Source organism: Neovison vison, chromosome 1 (assembly GCF_020171115.1).
Source record: "Neovison vison isolate M4711 chromosome 1, ASM_NN_V1, whole genome shotgun sequence".
Lineage (NCBI taxonomy): Eukaryota > Metazoa > Chordata > Mammalia > Carnivora > Mustelidae > Neogale > Neogale vison.
The window spans coordinates 212,518,783-212,534,399 of NC_058091.1; the positions used below are offsets into that span (position 1 = coordinate 212,518,783).

The window sequence follows — 15,617 nt, forward strand, 5'->3', positions numbered from 1 at the left end:
ATAAGTCAATAGGAGTTTAGATTCCTCCCGCAACGAAAAGGCGTTTTCATGTCATCGTCTTTCTATGGAATAATAAGTGGAGCTAGGTCATGGAGCACTGAGGTGCTAAATGACAGCCTGTGACCATGAGCAGCCAGCCCTCCTGGCTGCCTTGGGAGAGACTATGGTCAGCTAGATCCCGGGAGCCGTGGTCAGTCCCAGCACTGAACATGTGTCTAAATGTGTAGGCGGTAAGGGAGCAAATAAGAGACTTGCCCAGTTTACAACCAAGACGAAATAAAAATATTTCTGAGTGATTTGAGCAATTGCTCTTAAAACACAGTTGAGGTTTAAATAAGGTTCGCAAAAACCTTAAGTCATTGCATCTGTCTTTCCCAAACTTCTCCGCAGGATGGGTTCTTTGAGATGTGGGCTGATTGGCTTGATGCTGTTTTGTTTGACCCTGGGTATTGGGAGTAGCGGCCCCCAGGCTGGTGGTTCACGGAGTATTGAAACCAGCATGGGACCTGGGTCTTCACACAGGAGAATATGGTTTTGAGTCTTTGCTGTTCCCTTCCTCTCCTGCCTCCCCAAGAACACTACTCATCGTTTGGCCTTTTCAGCTACTCTGGTGAGGTGTGTGGAGCACTGAAGCAAAAAGAAAGGAGTCTTCTTCTGGTTTCTGCATTCCTAGTAGAGGTCCTGGTCGATGAGTCGCACATAAAAGCAGTCACACAGCTGTGGTTTCTTTTACCTGGTGCTGAGCCCCAGATACACAGCTGCGTGCAAGAATTTAGTGAAAGACAAGGCAGCCCAAGAAGTCTGAATCTCAGCTGACCTTTTTCATGTTCTTAAAATTTCCTGGGGCTTGGGTAGAGTGAGGACTTGAGCTTTGCCCAGGAATTTGCAGTCTCCATGGAAGCCAGTTTGTCTATCATACTTGAAGAATAAATTAAGGAAATTAATTGCAGTTTAAAAGCCCAGATGGTAAGATATGAGTGAATTTTAGCTTTTTAGGTTTTGGAATTTGAGATATTATTGCCTGTTGTGTTCTACACTATTCCTGCAGAGGCCATATGCAAGATGGTGGCTGTGTGTCTGGTTTTTATGCTGCCAAATACATGGGGAGTGCTTACCAATTGGTAAGCATTAGCAGCTTCTCCTGAGCTGGTCCTCTTCCATGCGGCACAGGCACACAGAGGTTTGCATCCAGACACAATTCACTAGCTTTCCCTAGTCAAACTTTGACCACCCCACATCATTTTCAGTAGCCCAAGAAGTGATACAGTTCCTGGATTTTCTTAGAGCTTCTGAACTTTGTTTGGGATGGGGGAGGGGTGGTTCTTCTTTCATGGAATGTTTACTGTTTCTAAAGATGGGCCTGCTGGTGCCTCAGCAGAATTTGTATATCAGGGCCTGTGTGTGTGTTTCTGTGTGTGTTTAATATAGCCATTTTGGTGTGTTGGCCTTGATCCAAAGACTCTGTCCAGCATGGGCCCCTTGTGTCCAGGGTAGACACTTGGGAGCCATCAGAGCAAAGGCAACAAGCGGACACAGCAACTGTGCCGCCGGTCTCAGGCCCCAGTGTCATTAGTGGGCGGGGATTGACCTTGTCCTTTCTTGCTGAAATGGCAGGGAACCCAGACTGCATGTGGTTCTAGAGAACACAGAAAAGAAATGGCCCATCTCCCCTCAGGTATCTGGGGTTTTTGTTTGTTTGTTTTTCAGGTGAAACCTTTATCTTTTCTTCTTCTTAAGGAAGAAGCAAAGTCTCCAATATAGGCTTTCAAGTTTCATTGCAAAGCTGTACCCAGGAATTGACAGCTCTGGGAGGGGGAGTTTGCTTTTTTTTTCCATGTCCAGGGCACAGTCAATGCGTTATTTAGGAGCCACTTTGTGCTTTGATCAGGTGACTTGTCAGCTGTGGTTTGTTGGCTGGTTTGTCTTATCCACTGTGGGTGTTTGTTGTTGATTTCAAGATAACTTATAAGTAGTTTCCAGGATGACTTGCTTGTAAATAGAAGCTCTTGGACTTCTCCTTTATGAAGGGACTGTTTTTGTGATCACTCTCCTGTCCTCTTCCAGTTAAGAAATGGCACATTGGTGGTTCAGTGGTAGAATTCTCGCCTGCCAATTAAGAAATGGATGTGTCCTGTTCCTCAGCATCTTCTTACAATTATGGACCCGAGGTGGAAGGAGGCCTTCGGGTAACTAGTTAATAAAAATAACTTTCCCAAATAGGAGAGGAAGCTCTTTCATTCTCTTTTAATGGTGAAGAGTAAATACGGTGCATTTTAAATGTTTCCATTTCTCTTGAAAGCATTTCTTACATGGCACAGTTTCCGAGGCTTCTGGAATCCTGTTCTCTCAAATCCCTTTTTCAAAGCTGGACAGACCCCTGCCTGGCTCCCTTCAGCCCACCTCTGTTGATGCTTATCTCTTCTCTCTTTTATTTCCTGACAGCCATGCCTGGTGCTCACCTCCCTGCCCTTTCCCCCTGCCTGCCTAGGGTTGCTGCCGGGTGTCCTTCTCCCCTTTCTGGTCGCAAACTGGAAAAGAAAACAAATAGCCCAAGCTCCCATTGCAGCCCAGCAGGCCGGGGTAAATAGTCCTCATTCTCCTTGTTCTTGGGTTCAAAGTGCACTTCACATTTTATGGGGGTGATGAGCCCTCCCAAGGTGCTGGTTTGAGGGGGCCTGCATCTGAGCCTGGTGGACAATTAACCATGCTGACCTTTTCCTTTTGCCTTTGCTTTTCTGGCTGAGTTGACATTAATGCCATGACTGAGAAGGGGCTGCTGCTCCTTTGAGCAGAGCACCAGGCCGGGGTGGAGAAACATCTGATCTTGTTCAAAGGGGCTGTCTCTGAAGCATGAAGATTGAACTGATCGTGACCCCACCCTGGGGGAAGGAGTATCACCCTCTGGAGAACCCGCCTGGAGGAGGGAGCTGTTAGTTACTAATCCCATTGGCTTGTGGGTCTTCAGGGTCTTATATCCGTTTAAAAGAGAGAGAATTGGGGTTGGAGGTCATAAAATAGGCCTTAAATTGGAGGAGCAGGGGGTCATTTCGTCTAATTTTGTGGTTGTTACTGAGGAATAAAAGGCAGAGGAGATAATTTCATTAGCCCTTTTGAGGTCTTTATCACGGTGAGATGGCCCTTGGGGGTGGAGCAGCAGGGCCCCAGGAGCTCTGGCCTGTTGCCTGCCAGTGGCCCTACAGTTGCATTTCCATGGACCAGGGGAGGGCTTGGGGAGGCACAGTCACTGTTCTGGGCAGGAACATAGCTTTCCCTGCTCTACGCTAGAGTTAGTGACTTAAAGCAGTTGGTCGGTGTCCCTACAGAGCTCTCTGCCAGTTCCTCAGGATCATGGCATTCACACTGAAAAGAGGGGAATCCACCAGACAAGAGAGCTCCTTTAGAATTGGGATCATGTCTTTTACTTCTGGGAAGGCTGGCCAGTCACCCTTGATGTGATTTATTTGGAGCCTGATGGTCATCACATTCCTTTAAGCTGAGCATTGTTCCAAGTGTTAAATCTTACAGTGGGGATTTGGCAAGAAAGGGAGAGCTGTGCCTTCTGTTTGCTTAGTGCTGTTCTGTCCCTAGCGTATGTTCATGTCTGCCACTTCCTAGAGCCCTGCTCGGTAGGCGTGGATCCCTTCGCATGTGGATGGAGAGAAGTTCTGGGACTCATTCTTGGTTTCCCAAAGGGCAGTAGGGGAGCTGGGATTCTATCCTGGGCTTCTAACTTGCAAATTAGGTTCTCTGTGATCATTATTGAAGAAACAGAGGAGAGAGGAGGAAGAAGATAGTGATAAAGGTTGTTCCAAGAGAAGGAAGAGAAAAGTAGTGGTTAATAGATAGTTCTCTGCACCAGTCACAGCTGGCACCATTCCCCAAGGCAGCCTGGTTTCTTTCGGAAGGGGAGTGAAGTGACCAGGGTGGGCAGGGCAGGGCAAGGCAGGGTGGCACTGGGCGAGTTGGGAGAGGGGCGGATGGGGAGGGTGATTTGTGTATCTGACACAGTCATGAAATGTTGAGTCAACTTCTGGAATGCCCAGGTGTATGATAAGGAAGGACAGTGCCATCAAGTGTCCACATCGCTGCTGCTCACTGGTTTATTTCTGGGGCCCAGCTCTTCCCATGTCGCTCTTCATTCATACTCTGTCTCATGTCTGATCGCCTTCTTCTCTAGCTTCTCCCTCTCTACTGCATGCATTTCTGCCTAATGTTTATGAGCTTGGCTCTGAGAAACAGAAAACCTCTATTAAAATGTGCTAACAAAAACCTTCACCACTGTGAAGTGCATTTGATCATAGATGGAGTGTGTAGACTTCTACTCAAAATCTCTACCTCCCCTAGATTCAGGAGCTGATATTCCCCCCTATAAAGTGATCATGGAAGCTGAAGGCATCTCCCTTTCGGGTAGATGTGGTGCTCTTGGGAACTCCCCAGAAAGAAAACTCCAGCCTCGTGTTTTCCTGAAATGTTAGCTGAGCGTAATTTGGGGGTGGGGTGGGGCGGGAGGGAGTTTAACTTGTTTCCCTAATGCATCTCAACCTTCTGTTCAAGAATCATTGCCCTGTACTACTTAGAGGCAAGAGTCCTCTTACCTTGGCGGTGTGCTGTTCCTTCCCTTCATTACAGTGGCTAATCAGAAATTGGCCGGACTTCAGTGCCTCTTAAAAGCTTTACTCCTGTGTCCAGGAAATTGAAGTGCAGTGTCAGAAATGATGTGAGTTGATGAAGAAGAAATAAACAAACCCAGGCAACATGCAAGGAAGCCCTGGCAGCCTTGCTCCTGTTTTTCTGTAGTTTTGATCTGAAGGGAGCAGATTTCCTCTGTGTGCAGGGAATGGGCTGTGAGGGTCCCCGTGCCAAGGAGGCTGAGATATGCATGCCAGTAGGCCTTCTAGCGTAGGGCTCCACGTAGTCGAATCCACTCTGGGATGAAAACGAGTCGTTTGTGCTTGGCAGAATTGAGATAAGTCACACGTCTGCAGCCTGAGCTATATGGACATGAAGTATAAATAGCATCTGTTCAGGGAAGCAGAACATTCCAGAATGCTTCAGGCCCCCCTTGGCAGTAAAGTAGGGAGTGCAGTAGGAGAGCTGGAAGGGACTTAAAAGAGCTTGTCCAAGTCCTTTGATTTCAGTTAAAGACAGCAAATGATTTGCCCAAAAGCCCATGGGGGCAGGAGTCCTGTCTGTCATGCCCATTCACATTTATAACTTTGGTCCCTGGCATGCAGTAGGTGCTTCCTATGCACTTGGTAGGTGAATGAATGGTATAAGTGAAGGTAGGGCTTCTGACTCCTAGTCCAGTGCTCTCTGAGGTATTTATATAGGCTTAAAAAGTATAAGAAGAGGTGCCAAGTAGCTTGTATATAGTTTATTGTGATTACACGTAGATTAGAAAATCGAGAGGTGGCGAGGTTAAACTTGGCGAGATTTAATTTGAGATTAAACTTGATTGCTTAAGTTGGTAGTGAAGTTGAGGGGGAGACAGGCCTTCTGAGGCTTGGGGGTGGGCGGGAGGAAGGACTGCCATGTTGTGTGTGCGAATGGGACCCTGTGGCGTTGGGCAGAGCCTGGGCTGTGGAGAGGTGATGGCTCCCCCCTCAGCCTCCCTGGAGGCATCCAGACACCTGTGGAACAAACAGGCTTGAAGTGGCCCCTCCACCCACGAACAGTACCCACAGCTGGGGGCCCACCCTCCTTCTGTGGCCCAGGGGGGACATGCTCCGTGGGAGTCATGGAACTTTTCAGTCTGCTGTGCAAGTGCGTGTGTACAGGCTGGTGTGGGTGTGTTTGTGGGGGGAGGGCCCTGCAGTGATGGAAGGAGGACTCCCTTCTCTATACTGATAAGACACCGGGAGCCAGCAAGTCAGGGTCGTTGCCACTGCCCAGGCTCGTTTCGTAGACTGCAGCACTGCCGCGAGCACATAAATGGGGTCACTACCATGTGCTGTACCCAGAAGCCCACAGTGGGAAGCAGCAGCGTGGCCCTTCTCCCTGGTTGAACTGCCCAGTTAATTCACAAGAAAAGATATACCATTACACGGAGTTTTAAAATTTAGAATTGCTTTGGAGGTTAATTCAGGATTAAAAGTTGCCAGAGAGGGGTCGCCTGGCTGGTTCAGTCAGTAAAGCAAGCAACTCTTGATCTCGGACTTGTGGGTTAGAGCCCCATGTTGGGGATAGGGTTTTACTTAACAATAAAAAAAAAAATTCAAAAAGTTGCTGAAGAGAATTTGTAAGGTCAAGAGTTTTTGTCTAAATTCACAAATACTGAGTGAGGACATGTTTTTGTTTGCCGTTTGGTAAGTTGTGTTGACCCCCAGAACCTGGTTCATCTGTCCATCCCCCCACCCTCCTAGCCTGGATGGAGGTGTGTGTGTCTCCTTAAATTGACCTTTGGGCTTCACTATGTGGTGTTGATGTCCTGGGTGAGTGTGCTTCCTCTGGAACCCTGGGCACTGACTACTTTCTGTGAAGTGTTCTGTGCCCCCTCAGGGACAGAGAACACTGTTGTTTCTGGAAATTCTTCTTCCCTGATGGCCCTTTCACTGGGTCACCTGACTTTGCTGATAGTGACTTCTTGGGTCGTCTCCTTGCTTCTCTCCAGGAAATAGTGGCAGACATCCCATCTCCCCGTGGGTCACAAGACAAGCTGTAGTCTAACCCTGATTGATGACCACAGAAAGAGTCAGCCGGGTGAGCGGCTTCAGTTCTGTATTAAAGGACACAGGTCTTACTGATCTAGAGCTGGCAGGAGTGCTGCAGGCCAGAACAGGGTCTGACTGGTCTCCGCAGCAGGACGAAGAATGATGACCATTGGCTAGATTAAGAGCTTGAATAAAAAGAGCAAGCTTCATCTTGCACAGTGGCATAAATCATTACTTTGTCTTTTGGTGACAATCAGGCTTTGGGAATGATCTCTTGGTAGTGCCCCCAGTCTGGTATGTGAACTTGTCTTGCGGGCTGTTGCCAGTGCTGATGGGGTTATTGGTGAGCATGTCCTCATGTGCAGTGCCTGCCTGGGGCTTCGCAAGGGAATGGGAAATGTTTTACTTGAAGTGAAAATATGCTGTGTGCAAAACCATGCAAATTAGAAACAAATTCAGTTTTTAATACTACAGTTACATCGACAAAAGCAGCTTATTTGGAATACCTAGTTTCTTGACATCATTTACGTGTGGGGAATACCTGATTGGTCTCTTCAGGATTCTTAAAAGTACAAGCAAACGTGCGGTGGGAGTGCCTGACTCCCCAGCTGTGAGCCCTGAGCCTTTATGAAAGATAATTTAGAAAGCAGACCTTTTAGTGGAAAAGTGTAGTGTCATTGCCTATTCATGAAGGCACACTTTATATTTCTTTACTTACTGTACTGCATGTGGTATAGTTTCATTTCAGTAGTTCTCTGTCTTTTTTAAAGCCATCTATAGAGGTCTGTAACCACAGTGGCAGAAGGGAAGTTACTGGAGGTTTATATATTAGCGTTCATGTTTACAAAATTAAATGCTCAAATGTGATGGAATTGTGTATTCATAGGATTCTAACTCGTTTATATAAGTTTAATCTTAATAAGTTAGAAGATTGATTCATGTTCATGATTTTCTTATTGCAAAGTGAAATAGTATGTATATACTATTTCAATCATTGATTACTCTCCATATAAGGTATAAATTATGTCAGTATAGTTTTATAGAGAGTAGGGGTGTAAAAATCAAAGTCTGTGATTATTTTACAAGTATCTTGTTCTTGGTTTTACAAATCAGAGAACTTTAAAATTCGAAGTCGTTAATGTGCCTTGTCTTTTCTTCCATTTATTCCTTCTGTATTTTTTAGCTGATAACTTCCCCTGCTGTGCTCTTTCCCAGGAACTGAGATTAAATCCCTGATCTCCACCCCAGTTTAATCAACCTCTGTTTGTAACGTCTGAACCTGGGGTCTTCGTGAGAGGACCGAGTTTTTCTTCCAGTCTGGGCAGGTGCCAAGGATGTCTTGATCCTTGTCTTCTGGTCCTTACAGATGGAGCCCAGTTGTACCTAACAAGTAGCCCAGCCCATCCTGAAACGAAGGAGTATGCATTTTCTATAGCCTAAAAATGTTAATGATTAAATACATAGGATTGGATTTTGTTTGCTGTTTATGCAGTCTCTTTAGGTATTTTACCAATTAGTAAACACTTGAGAGCTATTCTATATCAGGCTTTTGGGAGAAGAGAATGTTTGGGAGACAACCCTGTCCAGTCGCATTTTAGTGCTGGAGCCAGTCCGGGGCCAGGCCAGGACGGAGTCGGTGTCTGGGCGGGTTTTGTGGTGGGGAAGGCCTTCCCTGCAGGTTTTGTAGTGGGGAAGGCCTACCCTTGCTCAGGGAGGCTTGTGTTCCAGTCTCTGCTCTGTACACCCAGGCTCTCTGACCTTCAGCAAGTTACTAGGCTTCCTGGGGCTTAGCTTCCTTCTCCGTAAAAGGGGGATAATCATACCCACGTATGGAATTGTTGAGAATTAACTGAGATGACCTAGGTAAAGCCTACCTAGTAGGTGGTGATTGTTAATTGCAGCTATCGGTGGCCTGAGTGATCCAGTCATTGCTGAAAGTTTCTTAATTGTTGTTACCCACCCTCCCCACCTGAGGTGCTCAAAGCATATTTGTAGCTGATTTTTTTTTTTTTTTAAGATCTTATTTATTTATTTATTTATTTGACAGAGAGAAAGATCACAAGTAGGCAGAGAGGCAGGCAGAGAGAGGGAGAAGCAGGCTCCCTGCTGAGCAGAGAGCTCCATGTGGGGCTTGATCCCAGGACCCTGAGATCATGACCTGAGCTGAAGGCAGAGGCTTAACCCACCGAGCCACCCAGGCGCCCCTGTAGCTGATGTTTTGGGGGCTGTTGTCCCTCCTCAGCACAGGTCCCACTGTTTCTGTATCAGCCTGCTGGGGACAGAGTTTCCTGGCACTCAGGGCCTGTGTTTACGCTTGTCTGCAGCACACAGCTTCTGGACACAGGCATTTCCCAGGGCTTCCTTTGCCTTTAGGATCAAAAGTTCTAGAGCATGTATTTGACTGGAGGTAAAATTAATAGTCCTTTAGAAATTAAATTAGTTCAGCGGCAGGTATTTTTGAGAGTCCTTGTTTGCAGGGAGGAATGCCCGCTGAGTGAGGGCCATGCCCAGGGACCATCTGCCCTGTGGGACAGCTGAGATGTGACCTTCTGGGGTAAAATGTAGCTGGAAAGGAGGATGCAAAGCCAGAAATTGTACAGAAAGTGTTTATGTTTGTCTTGGGAGAATGGCAACACATCACACACCATTAACGGGCCTGGCCTGCTAATAGTCTGCTGTGCTCTTTGCACAGCCCAGCGATGTAATTTATTTCACTGAGGGAATTGTGGTTTTACGTGCCATGTAGTGGTGTCACCGAAACCTTGTTTTAAGAGGAAAATAGCAATTAATGTTTGGAGTAGGAAGTAGCTTTACAAACATGTGATGGAAGAGACCCAATAAAAAATGACGACCAGGAGTTCCCCAAAGGTGAACGTCAGAGTCTATAAATGGTGTTTTCTGTCTGGTAAGTGGACAGCCTTTGATCTGTAAGGGAAAGCATAGTAAGTCTGCCACACACACAGCAGGGCGTGGAAGAGTGGACCACGGCGGGGAGGAGAGAGCGGCTCCCGGGGACAGGTATCAGTGCTGTCAGAGCTACCGGTGGCAGAGGGCGAAGGCATGTTTGGCCAGCCTGGGCCACGTCTGTGTCCCTGCTGCCATCGTCCTGCTGGGGGATGACAGACAGCCAGGACCCTCCCCCAGTGCACAGGTACCACTACCGAGACAGGGGCTGTGAATCTGTGGATCCATGTAGTCCCTGGAAAGTCAGTCAGCTGTCTGTGCATGGTTCAGAAACAGAGGGAGCGATCCTGAGGGCTCTACCAGGCGTCTGCCCAGCCGTCTGTTCTAGCAGAGTGTGTCCCTTCCAGCAGGGCTGCCCAGCCTTGGGGGCTCTTGACATGTTGTGGGGGATAGTTCCTTGTTGTGGGGCTGTTCTGTGCCTCGTAGAATGGTGAGCAGCCAGGCGCGTGGGGTGAGGGCGGGGAGGGCCAGCTGGTCTTGGCTGAGAACTGCTGCTGTAGACAGTGCTCCGAGGTGCTCTCTGTTGGTGGTTCCCTCAGGTGGTCTTGGGTCAAGGTCCTCTCATACATCCTCTTGCCTTTATGAGGATGATTGAGGGAGTAAGAGAAAATAAAAAAGGCAGTGTGAAGCGCAGGGGGTGACTCAGAGGCCAGGGGTATGAAGCCTTAGGGATTTACTTCTCAAGGGAAGGCAGCCTCACTGAAATCTCTCCTGGAGGTTTCTAAAGGCCAAAGCCATAGAGAGAAGAGTGATTCGTCCAGTTTCACAAACGTCTGCCTTGTCAGGCCAGGATTTCTTGGTAATAGTAGGGCTCATGGCCAGTTTCTCAACCTCAGGTCTGTTTATCAAGTTGGGAGAGTGCCATCAGGGCTGTTTCCCTGCCGTTTTTGATTAGTGTTTTGAAAAGCAATCACTCTGGTTCCTTTTTGTCAGGCTCAGCCCCTGAAACAAGCAATTCTGAGTGTTTGCATCCAGGCTCAAGTTCATTATCTTTATGTCAGGGTCTTTGAATTCTGTTTTATACCAGGTGCCTGGGTAGCATCTGGATTTTAAAACAAGGTCCACCTCCTTGAATCTAGGTGGGCTTGTCCCCACTCTAACCAGTCAGATAGGACAGCAGGTATCCTCGTGGGGCTTCCGAGGCTAAGTCGGAGAAGGACATGCAGTTTCTGGCCTGTCTGTAGGAACACTGCTTTTCCAGCCCTGAACTGCCACTGAGGAGGTCTGCCCTGGAGCCCTTGTGGCAGGTGCTACAGTGGAGAGTCTCCGCTGAAGCCAGCCTTCCATCCCTCCCCGCTGAAATGGGAAGGTCGCCACCTCCATGCTGCAGACTAACTCATTGCGTGTGCCTCCTCTGACCTTGTCCCGTGCAGTGGAGGCATCTCCCAAATTGCTCCTTGTCCAAATTCCTGACCCACAAAATGTGAAACACTCTAAAAAGTTGTGGTTTTAAATGATCCCTAAACAAACAAATCAGTTGTCTCATCTGGCGTGCTACCAAAACACTTGTTCTAGAAGCTTCTTGAGATCATGGTTTGTTGCTCCTCCGGAAGAACTTTTCCAGGGTTATCATGGTCATGTTTTGCCTCACCTGCTGGCTGACAGCCTTTAATGCCTCTCTGGCATAGTCTGTCAAACTGTAACTGAATGTTGTAATTTTGATAAATACATTTAATAATAACTATTCAACAAATGCGAAGTTGCTCTCATTTAACCTGGAGGTTAGGGTCAGAGCCTTTGCATCAGGTTATTGCTCTGATGTCCCAAGTCCCAAAGAGGCGTACACATTGAAGGAGCTTTCCAGTTCTTAGAAGATTAGATCGGTTGGTCCTGAATCCTGTACTGGGGTTGTAGGCACTCTAAAAGGTACGTTTCCTAGAGATGAACAGCATTAAAATGTAGGTTGTAAAAATTGCACTTTTGGTATATAACAGACAGAATTTTCTTAAAGATTTTTTATTATTATTTATTTATTTGACAGAGAGAAATCACAAGTAGGAGAGAGGCAGGCAGAGAGAGAGAGAGAGAGGGAAGCAGGCTCCCTGCTGAGCAGAGAGCCCGATGCGGGGCTCCATCCCAGGACCCCGAGATCATGACCTGAGCCGAAGGCAGAGGCTTAACCCACTGAGCCACCCAGGCGCCCCAAGACAGAATATTCTTTATGTTTAGCTGCTTAGGGAGGAAAGATACACAGTTATTTGAACTCCTCTCTTTCTTTTTTTTTTTAATTTTTTTTTTTTTTACGATTTTATTTATTTACTTGACACAGAGAGAGATCACAAGTAGGCACAAGCAGGCAGGCTCCCTGCTAAGCAGAGAGCCCGATGTGGGCCTCGATCCCTGGACCCTGAGATCGTGACCTGAGCCGAAGGCAGAGGCTTAACCCACTGAGCCACCCAGGTGCCCCAACTCTTCTCTATCTTACAGGAGATCTAATAGTGTCCTTGTAAATGTACAGTGCCTGGCACTTTTAAGAAATCCTGAAAATGACGTTACGACCACCATTAGAGGAGACTTGACACTTCACATTTTGAGGCCCGCAGAGGGAGCTCTCCCAGAAGCCAGGATGCGCCTCAAGAAAATCAGAATTAACGGCCCGTGTGCAGGGATGGCGTCTCCTGAATGAGGACAGGTGGGCCAGGAAAGCTGCCTCTTTGTAGATGGAAGCCAAAATGCACACAAGTCCAGCTTGTTCGCAGCGTGGAGCTCCAGGGATGTCACTGTTCATGCAGATGTCAGCGAGAAGAGGCAGGCTAAAACGGGATATTATTGGCTGTAATATGCAAGGAGAGCTATGTTTTCTGCCAAGGCTGTGAAGGACTGCCCGTGTAAGTGAGACCTCCCTAGGGGGCGTTGTTAGGGTCCCTTGCATCCTCATCCTTTCCTGTTCTCTTTGGGCCATGTCAGTACACAGCCGGGGGATTACGGGAGCTGATCATCTTCTGGCATGGTTTTCTGAAATCTGGATATGATTGCTTTGGAATTCTTGCCAAAGTCCCGTACTGGCTTTGTGATTTCTGTGTAGTATATTCTCAGAATCAAGCCATTGTTAGGGTAGTTACAAAGGAAGTCTGAACAAAGAGATTTGGATTTGCCAAGGGAATAGAAGAAGGGAAAAGAGAGTAGATGGCAGAATGAAGGAGGAGGAGTGGCAAGTCGGTGGTGAAGGAAACAGTGTAGCTGTATGGCAGGTGTTTGGAGTTTTAGAAGCATAAGCATCATGGGGCACTTCAAATCCCACATCCAAACCCCAGCTCTGCAGAGGTCAACCTCTCTGTAGTCAGCTGGGGGGGGGTGCCTTTGGATGGTCTCCACAGGATGGAGCCCCATCTGATGGTAGAGGAGTGAGGGCAGCCTGAGGAAGGCACGTGGGTGTTCTGTTTCTTGTGCATCTATGAGCTTGACCTTCTTGGCTGTCTGTCTTTTTGGAGCCAAATGAGTGGTGCCCTTGTCAGGATATAGGTTCTTATTAATTATAGCAACCAGGTTTTGAATCCAAATTCAGTTTTTTATTCTGGGACCACCTGAGTTCTCATAGATTAGGATGAACACAGTTGAGGACTTTCACCATGAGTCCACCAGGAGGTCAGATTTGTAGAAAGAAGATTGGCCAGTCATAAGTTAATTTGAAATCTTGGATTTAGAGTTTATGAAGGAACAGATGAGAAATGCCTACCATATATGGATTTGTTTTCAGAGAACAGTTCTCTATTAGCTGCCCAGTCCTGATGACTTCTCAGAAGTTTGGATTGTTTTAGTCTAATTACCAGTTGAACAATGCAGGAAAAGGGAGGAACTCTGGTGTGTGTGTCTTCCCTTTGTCTCTCATTTCTTTATCTTCCTTTGCTTTCTAACAGCCATTTCTTGTTTAAATTTTCTTGATGTTCTTTTGATTTCCTTTTCTTTTTACTGTAATGGTTCTCAGTAGGGGCGAGGTTGACTCCTGTCCTCCCCTCCTGTGTCCTCCATATACCAGGGTGTTTGGATCTGGGAGGGGTCAGAGTTTACGGGATCCTGAATGCCTACATGGGAATCACTCTTGAAATGTTAATACTGCCAACGTTGTAGATGGAATGCAAAGGCTCTTCTGCAAATTATGATGGATTTATAAACTGTGACTAAGAATAGAGTGGTTAAAAGCCCAGGCTTTGGAGCCAGACTGCCAGGGTTTGAAACCAGCTCTGGCGTTTACATAGCTGGGGGCTCTTTGGAAAGTTAGTTTCTTTGCTTCAGTTCCCTCATCTGTGAATTGGGGTTTTTATTTTTGTGATGATCAAATGGATCGATACTGGGCATATTTTAAATATACTCAATAATTGTATCTTCTTGGTCAAGTATCATTCTAATGGGTCCCAAGATCATCTCCCTATGCCTGAATCTTTTAGTCTTTTTTTTTTTCTTTTTCTAAACATGAACTATATCAGTGGTCATATTTTTGTATTTGTAGAGCTCATATAGATTTCACCACACTTTTAAGTTCAACTGTAACAAAATGATTTTAGAGTATTTCTGAAAGACTTCCAATAAAATGGGTAGAGTCTTGCAATAGAAGACAATAGGTTTGTGTTCCAGGCGCTGAGAAGCATTTGTAATAGTCTGATTTAGGACTGTTTTTCTAGGGATGCCTGGATGGCTCAGTTGGTTAAGCGTCTGCCTTTGGGTCAGGTCCTGATCCCAGGGTCCTGGGATTGAGCCCCACATCTGGCTCCTTGCTCAGCAGGGAGCCTGCTTCTCCCTCTCCCACTTCCCTTGCTCATGTGTTCCCTTTCTCGCTGTCTCTCTGTAAAATAAATAAATAAAATCTTAAAAAAAAAAAAAAAAAGGAAGGCTTTTCTAATATTAGAGGTAGACTTCAAAAGTAGATTCTTTCTGTAGTGAATGGGTTTTTAGCCAGATGCTCAGAGTAGGGGGAAGAAGGAGCTTTGTTGCTGTCTCCCTCCCTCCTGAGACCCAGAGGGAGATGTGAGGAGACTCCCTGGCCAGAAAAGGTGGGTACAGTTGTTCATTTCCCCACCAGACCCTGCTTCCCAAGGGGCTGGCTGGAAGTAGTCCTGGTTCTTCTCCACGTGCCCGGGCACACCAGGCCTGTCCTCCCAGGGCCATTGAGTATGCCCAGACCAAGATTCAGGGCCAGGACTATTCATGGATATTTTACCCACAAAGGCTTTTAAAATTTAGAGCTAAACCCCATTATCTGCTGATACTTCAAATATAGCATGGACACCCAAATCAACATCAGTCAACAAACATTATTTCTTTCTTTCTTTTCTTTTTTTTTTTTTTTTAAGATTTTATTTATTTATTTGACAGACAGAGAGAGATCACAGTAGGCAGAGAGGCAGGCAGAGAGGTGGGGCGAGCAGGCTCCCCACTGAGCAGAGAGCCCGATGCGGGGCTTGATCCCGGGACCCCGGGATCATGACCCGAGCCGAAGGCAGAGGCTTAACCCACTGAGCCACCCAGGTGCCCCAGCAAACATTATTTCTAAAGTCTGTTCTTCAACTCATGTGGGCTACTGTCCAGTGTCTCATGACCAAGCAAAGGAAGTGTTGTGAAGTGAATTTGCTTAGGGTACCTCGCTTAGGGTGCCTAGGAAGTATACTGACCAGGGCTCTCTGACAAAGGCAGCTGTTTACTTCTTGCAGCTATCTTAGTGATGTTAATGTCCTCATCTTGCGTTTGATGAAACTGAGTCCCTGGTTACATAAACTTTCCCAGGATCATACAGCCAATAAGTAGTACAAGTGGGTTTTTGACCACAGCTCTGCTTGAGCCAAAGCCGATTTTAAATCACTACTCTGGCTTTTCTGTTAGTGTAAAGAAAGTATGGATAGTCCATTTCGAATGGATTTAAAAAATTTGCCGATGAGAGTAGCAGCAAGCAGAAAATGATGGAAATCACTGAAAACAGGAGGAGGTTGACTTCATGCTAGCAGAAGAGGGCAATAATTAGCATCTGTTTTATGCCAGGCATTGCACATTCATTAGCATATTTAATCTTCA

The 15,617-nt window shown here is 46.7% G+C and overlaps 1 protein-coding gene across 1 annotated transcript in view; it reads left to right on the top strand.

Moving 5' to 3' along the window:
• LHFPL2 (LHFPL tetraspan subfamily member 2) overlaps positions 1 to 15,617 on the top strand; it is a 156,708-nt gene that overhangs the window by 16,964 nt on the left and 124,127 nt on the right. The gene's annotated exons all lie outside the window — the stretch shown is intronic.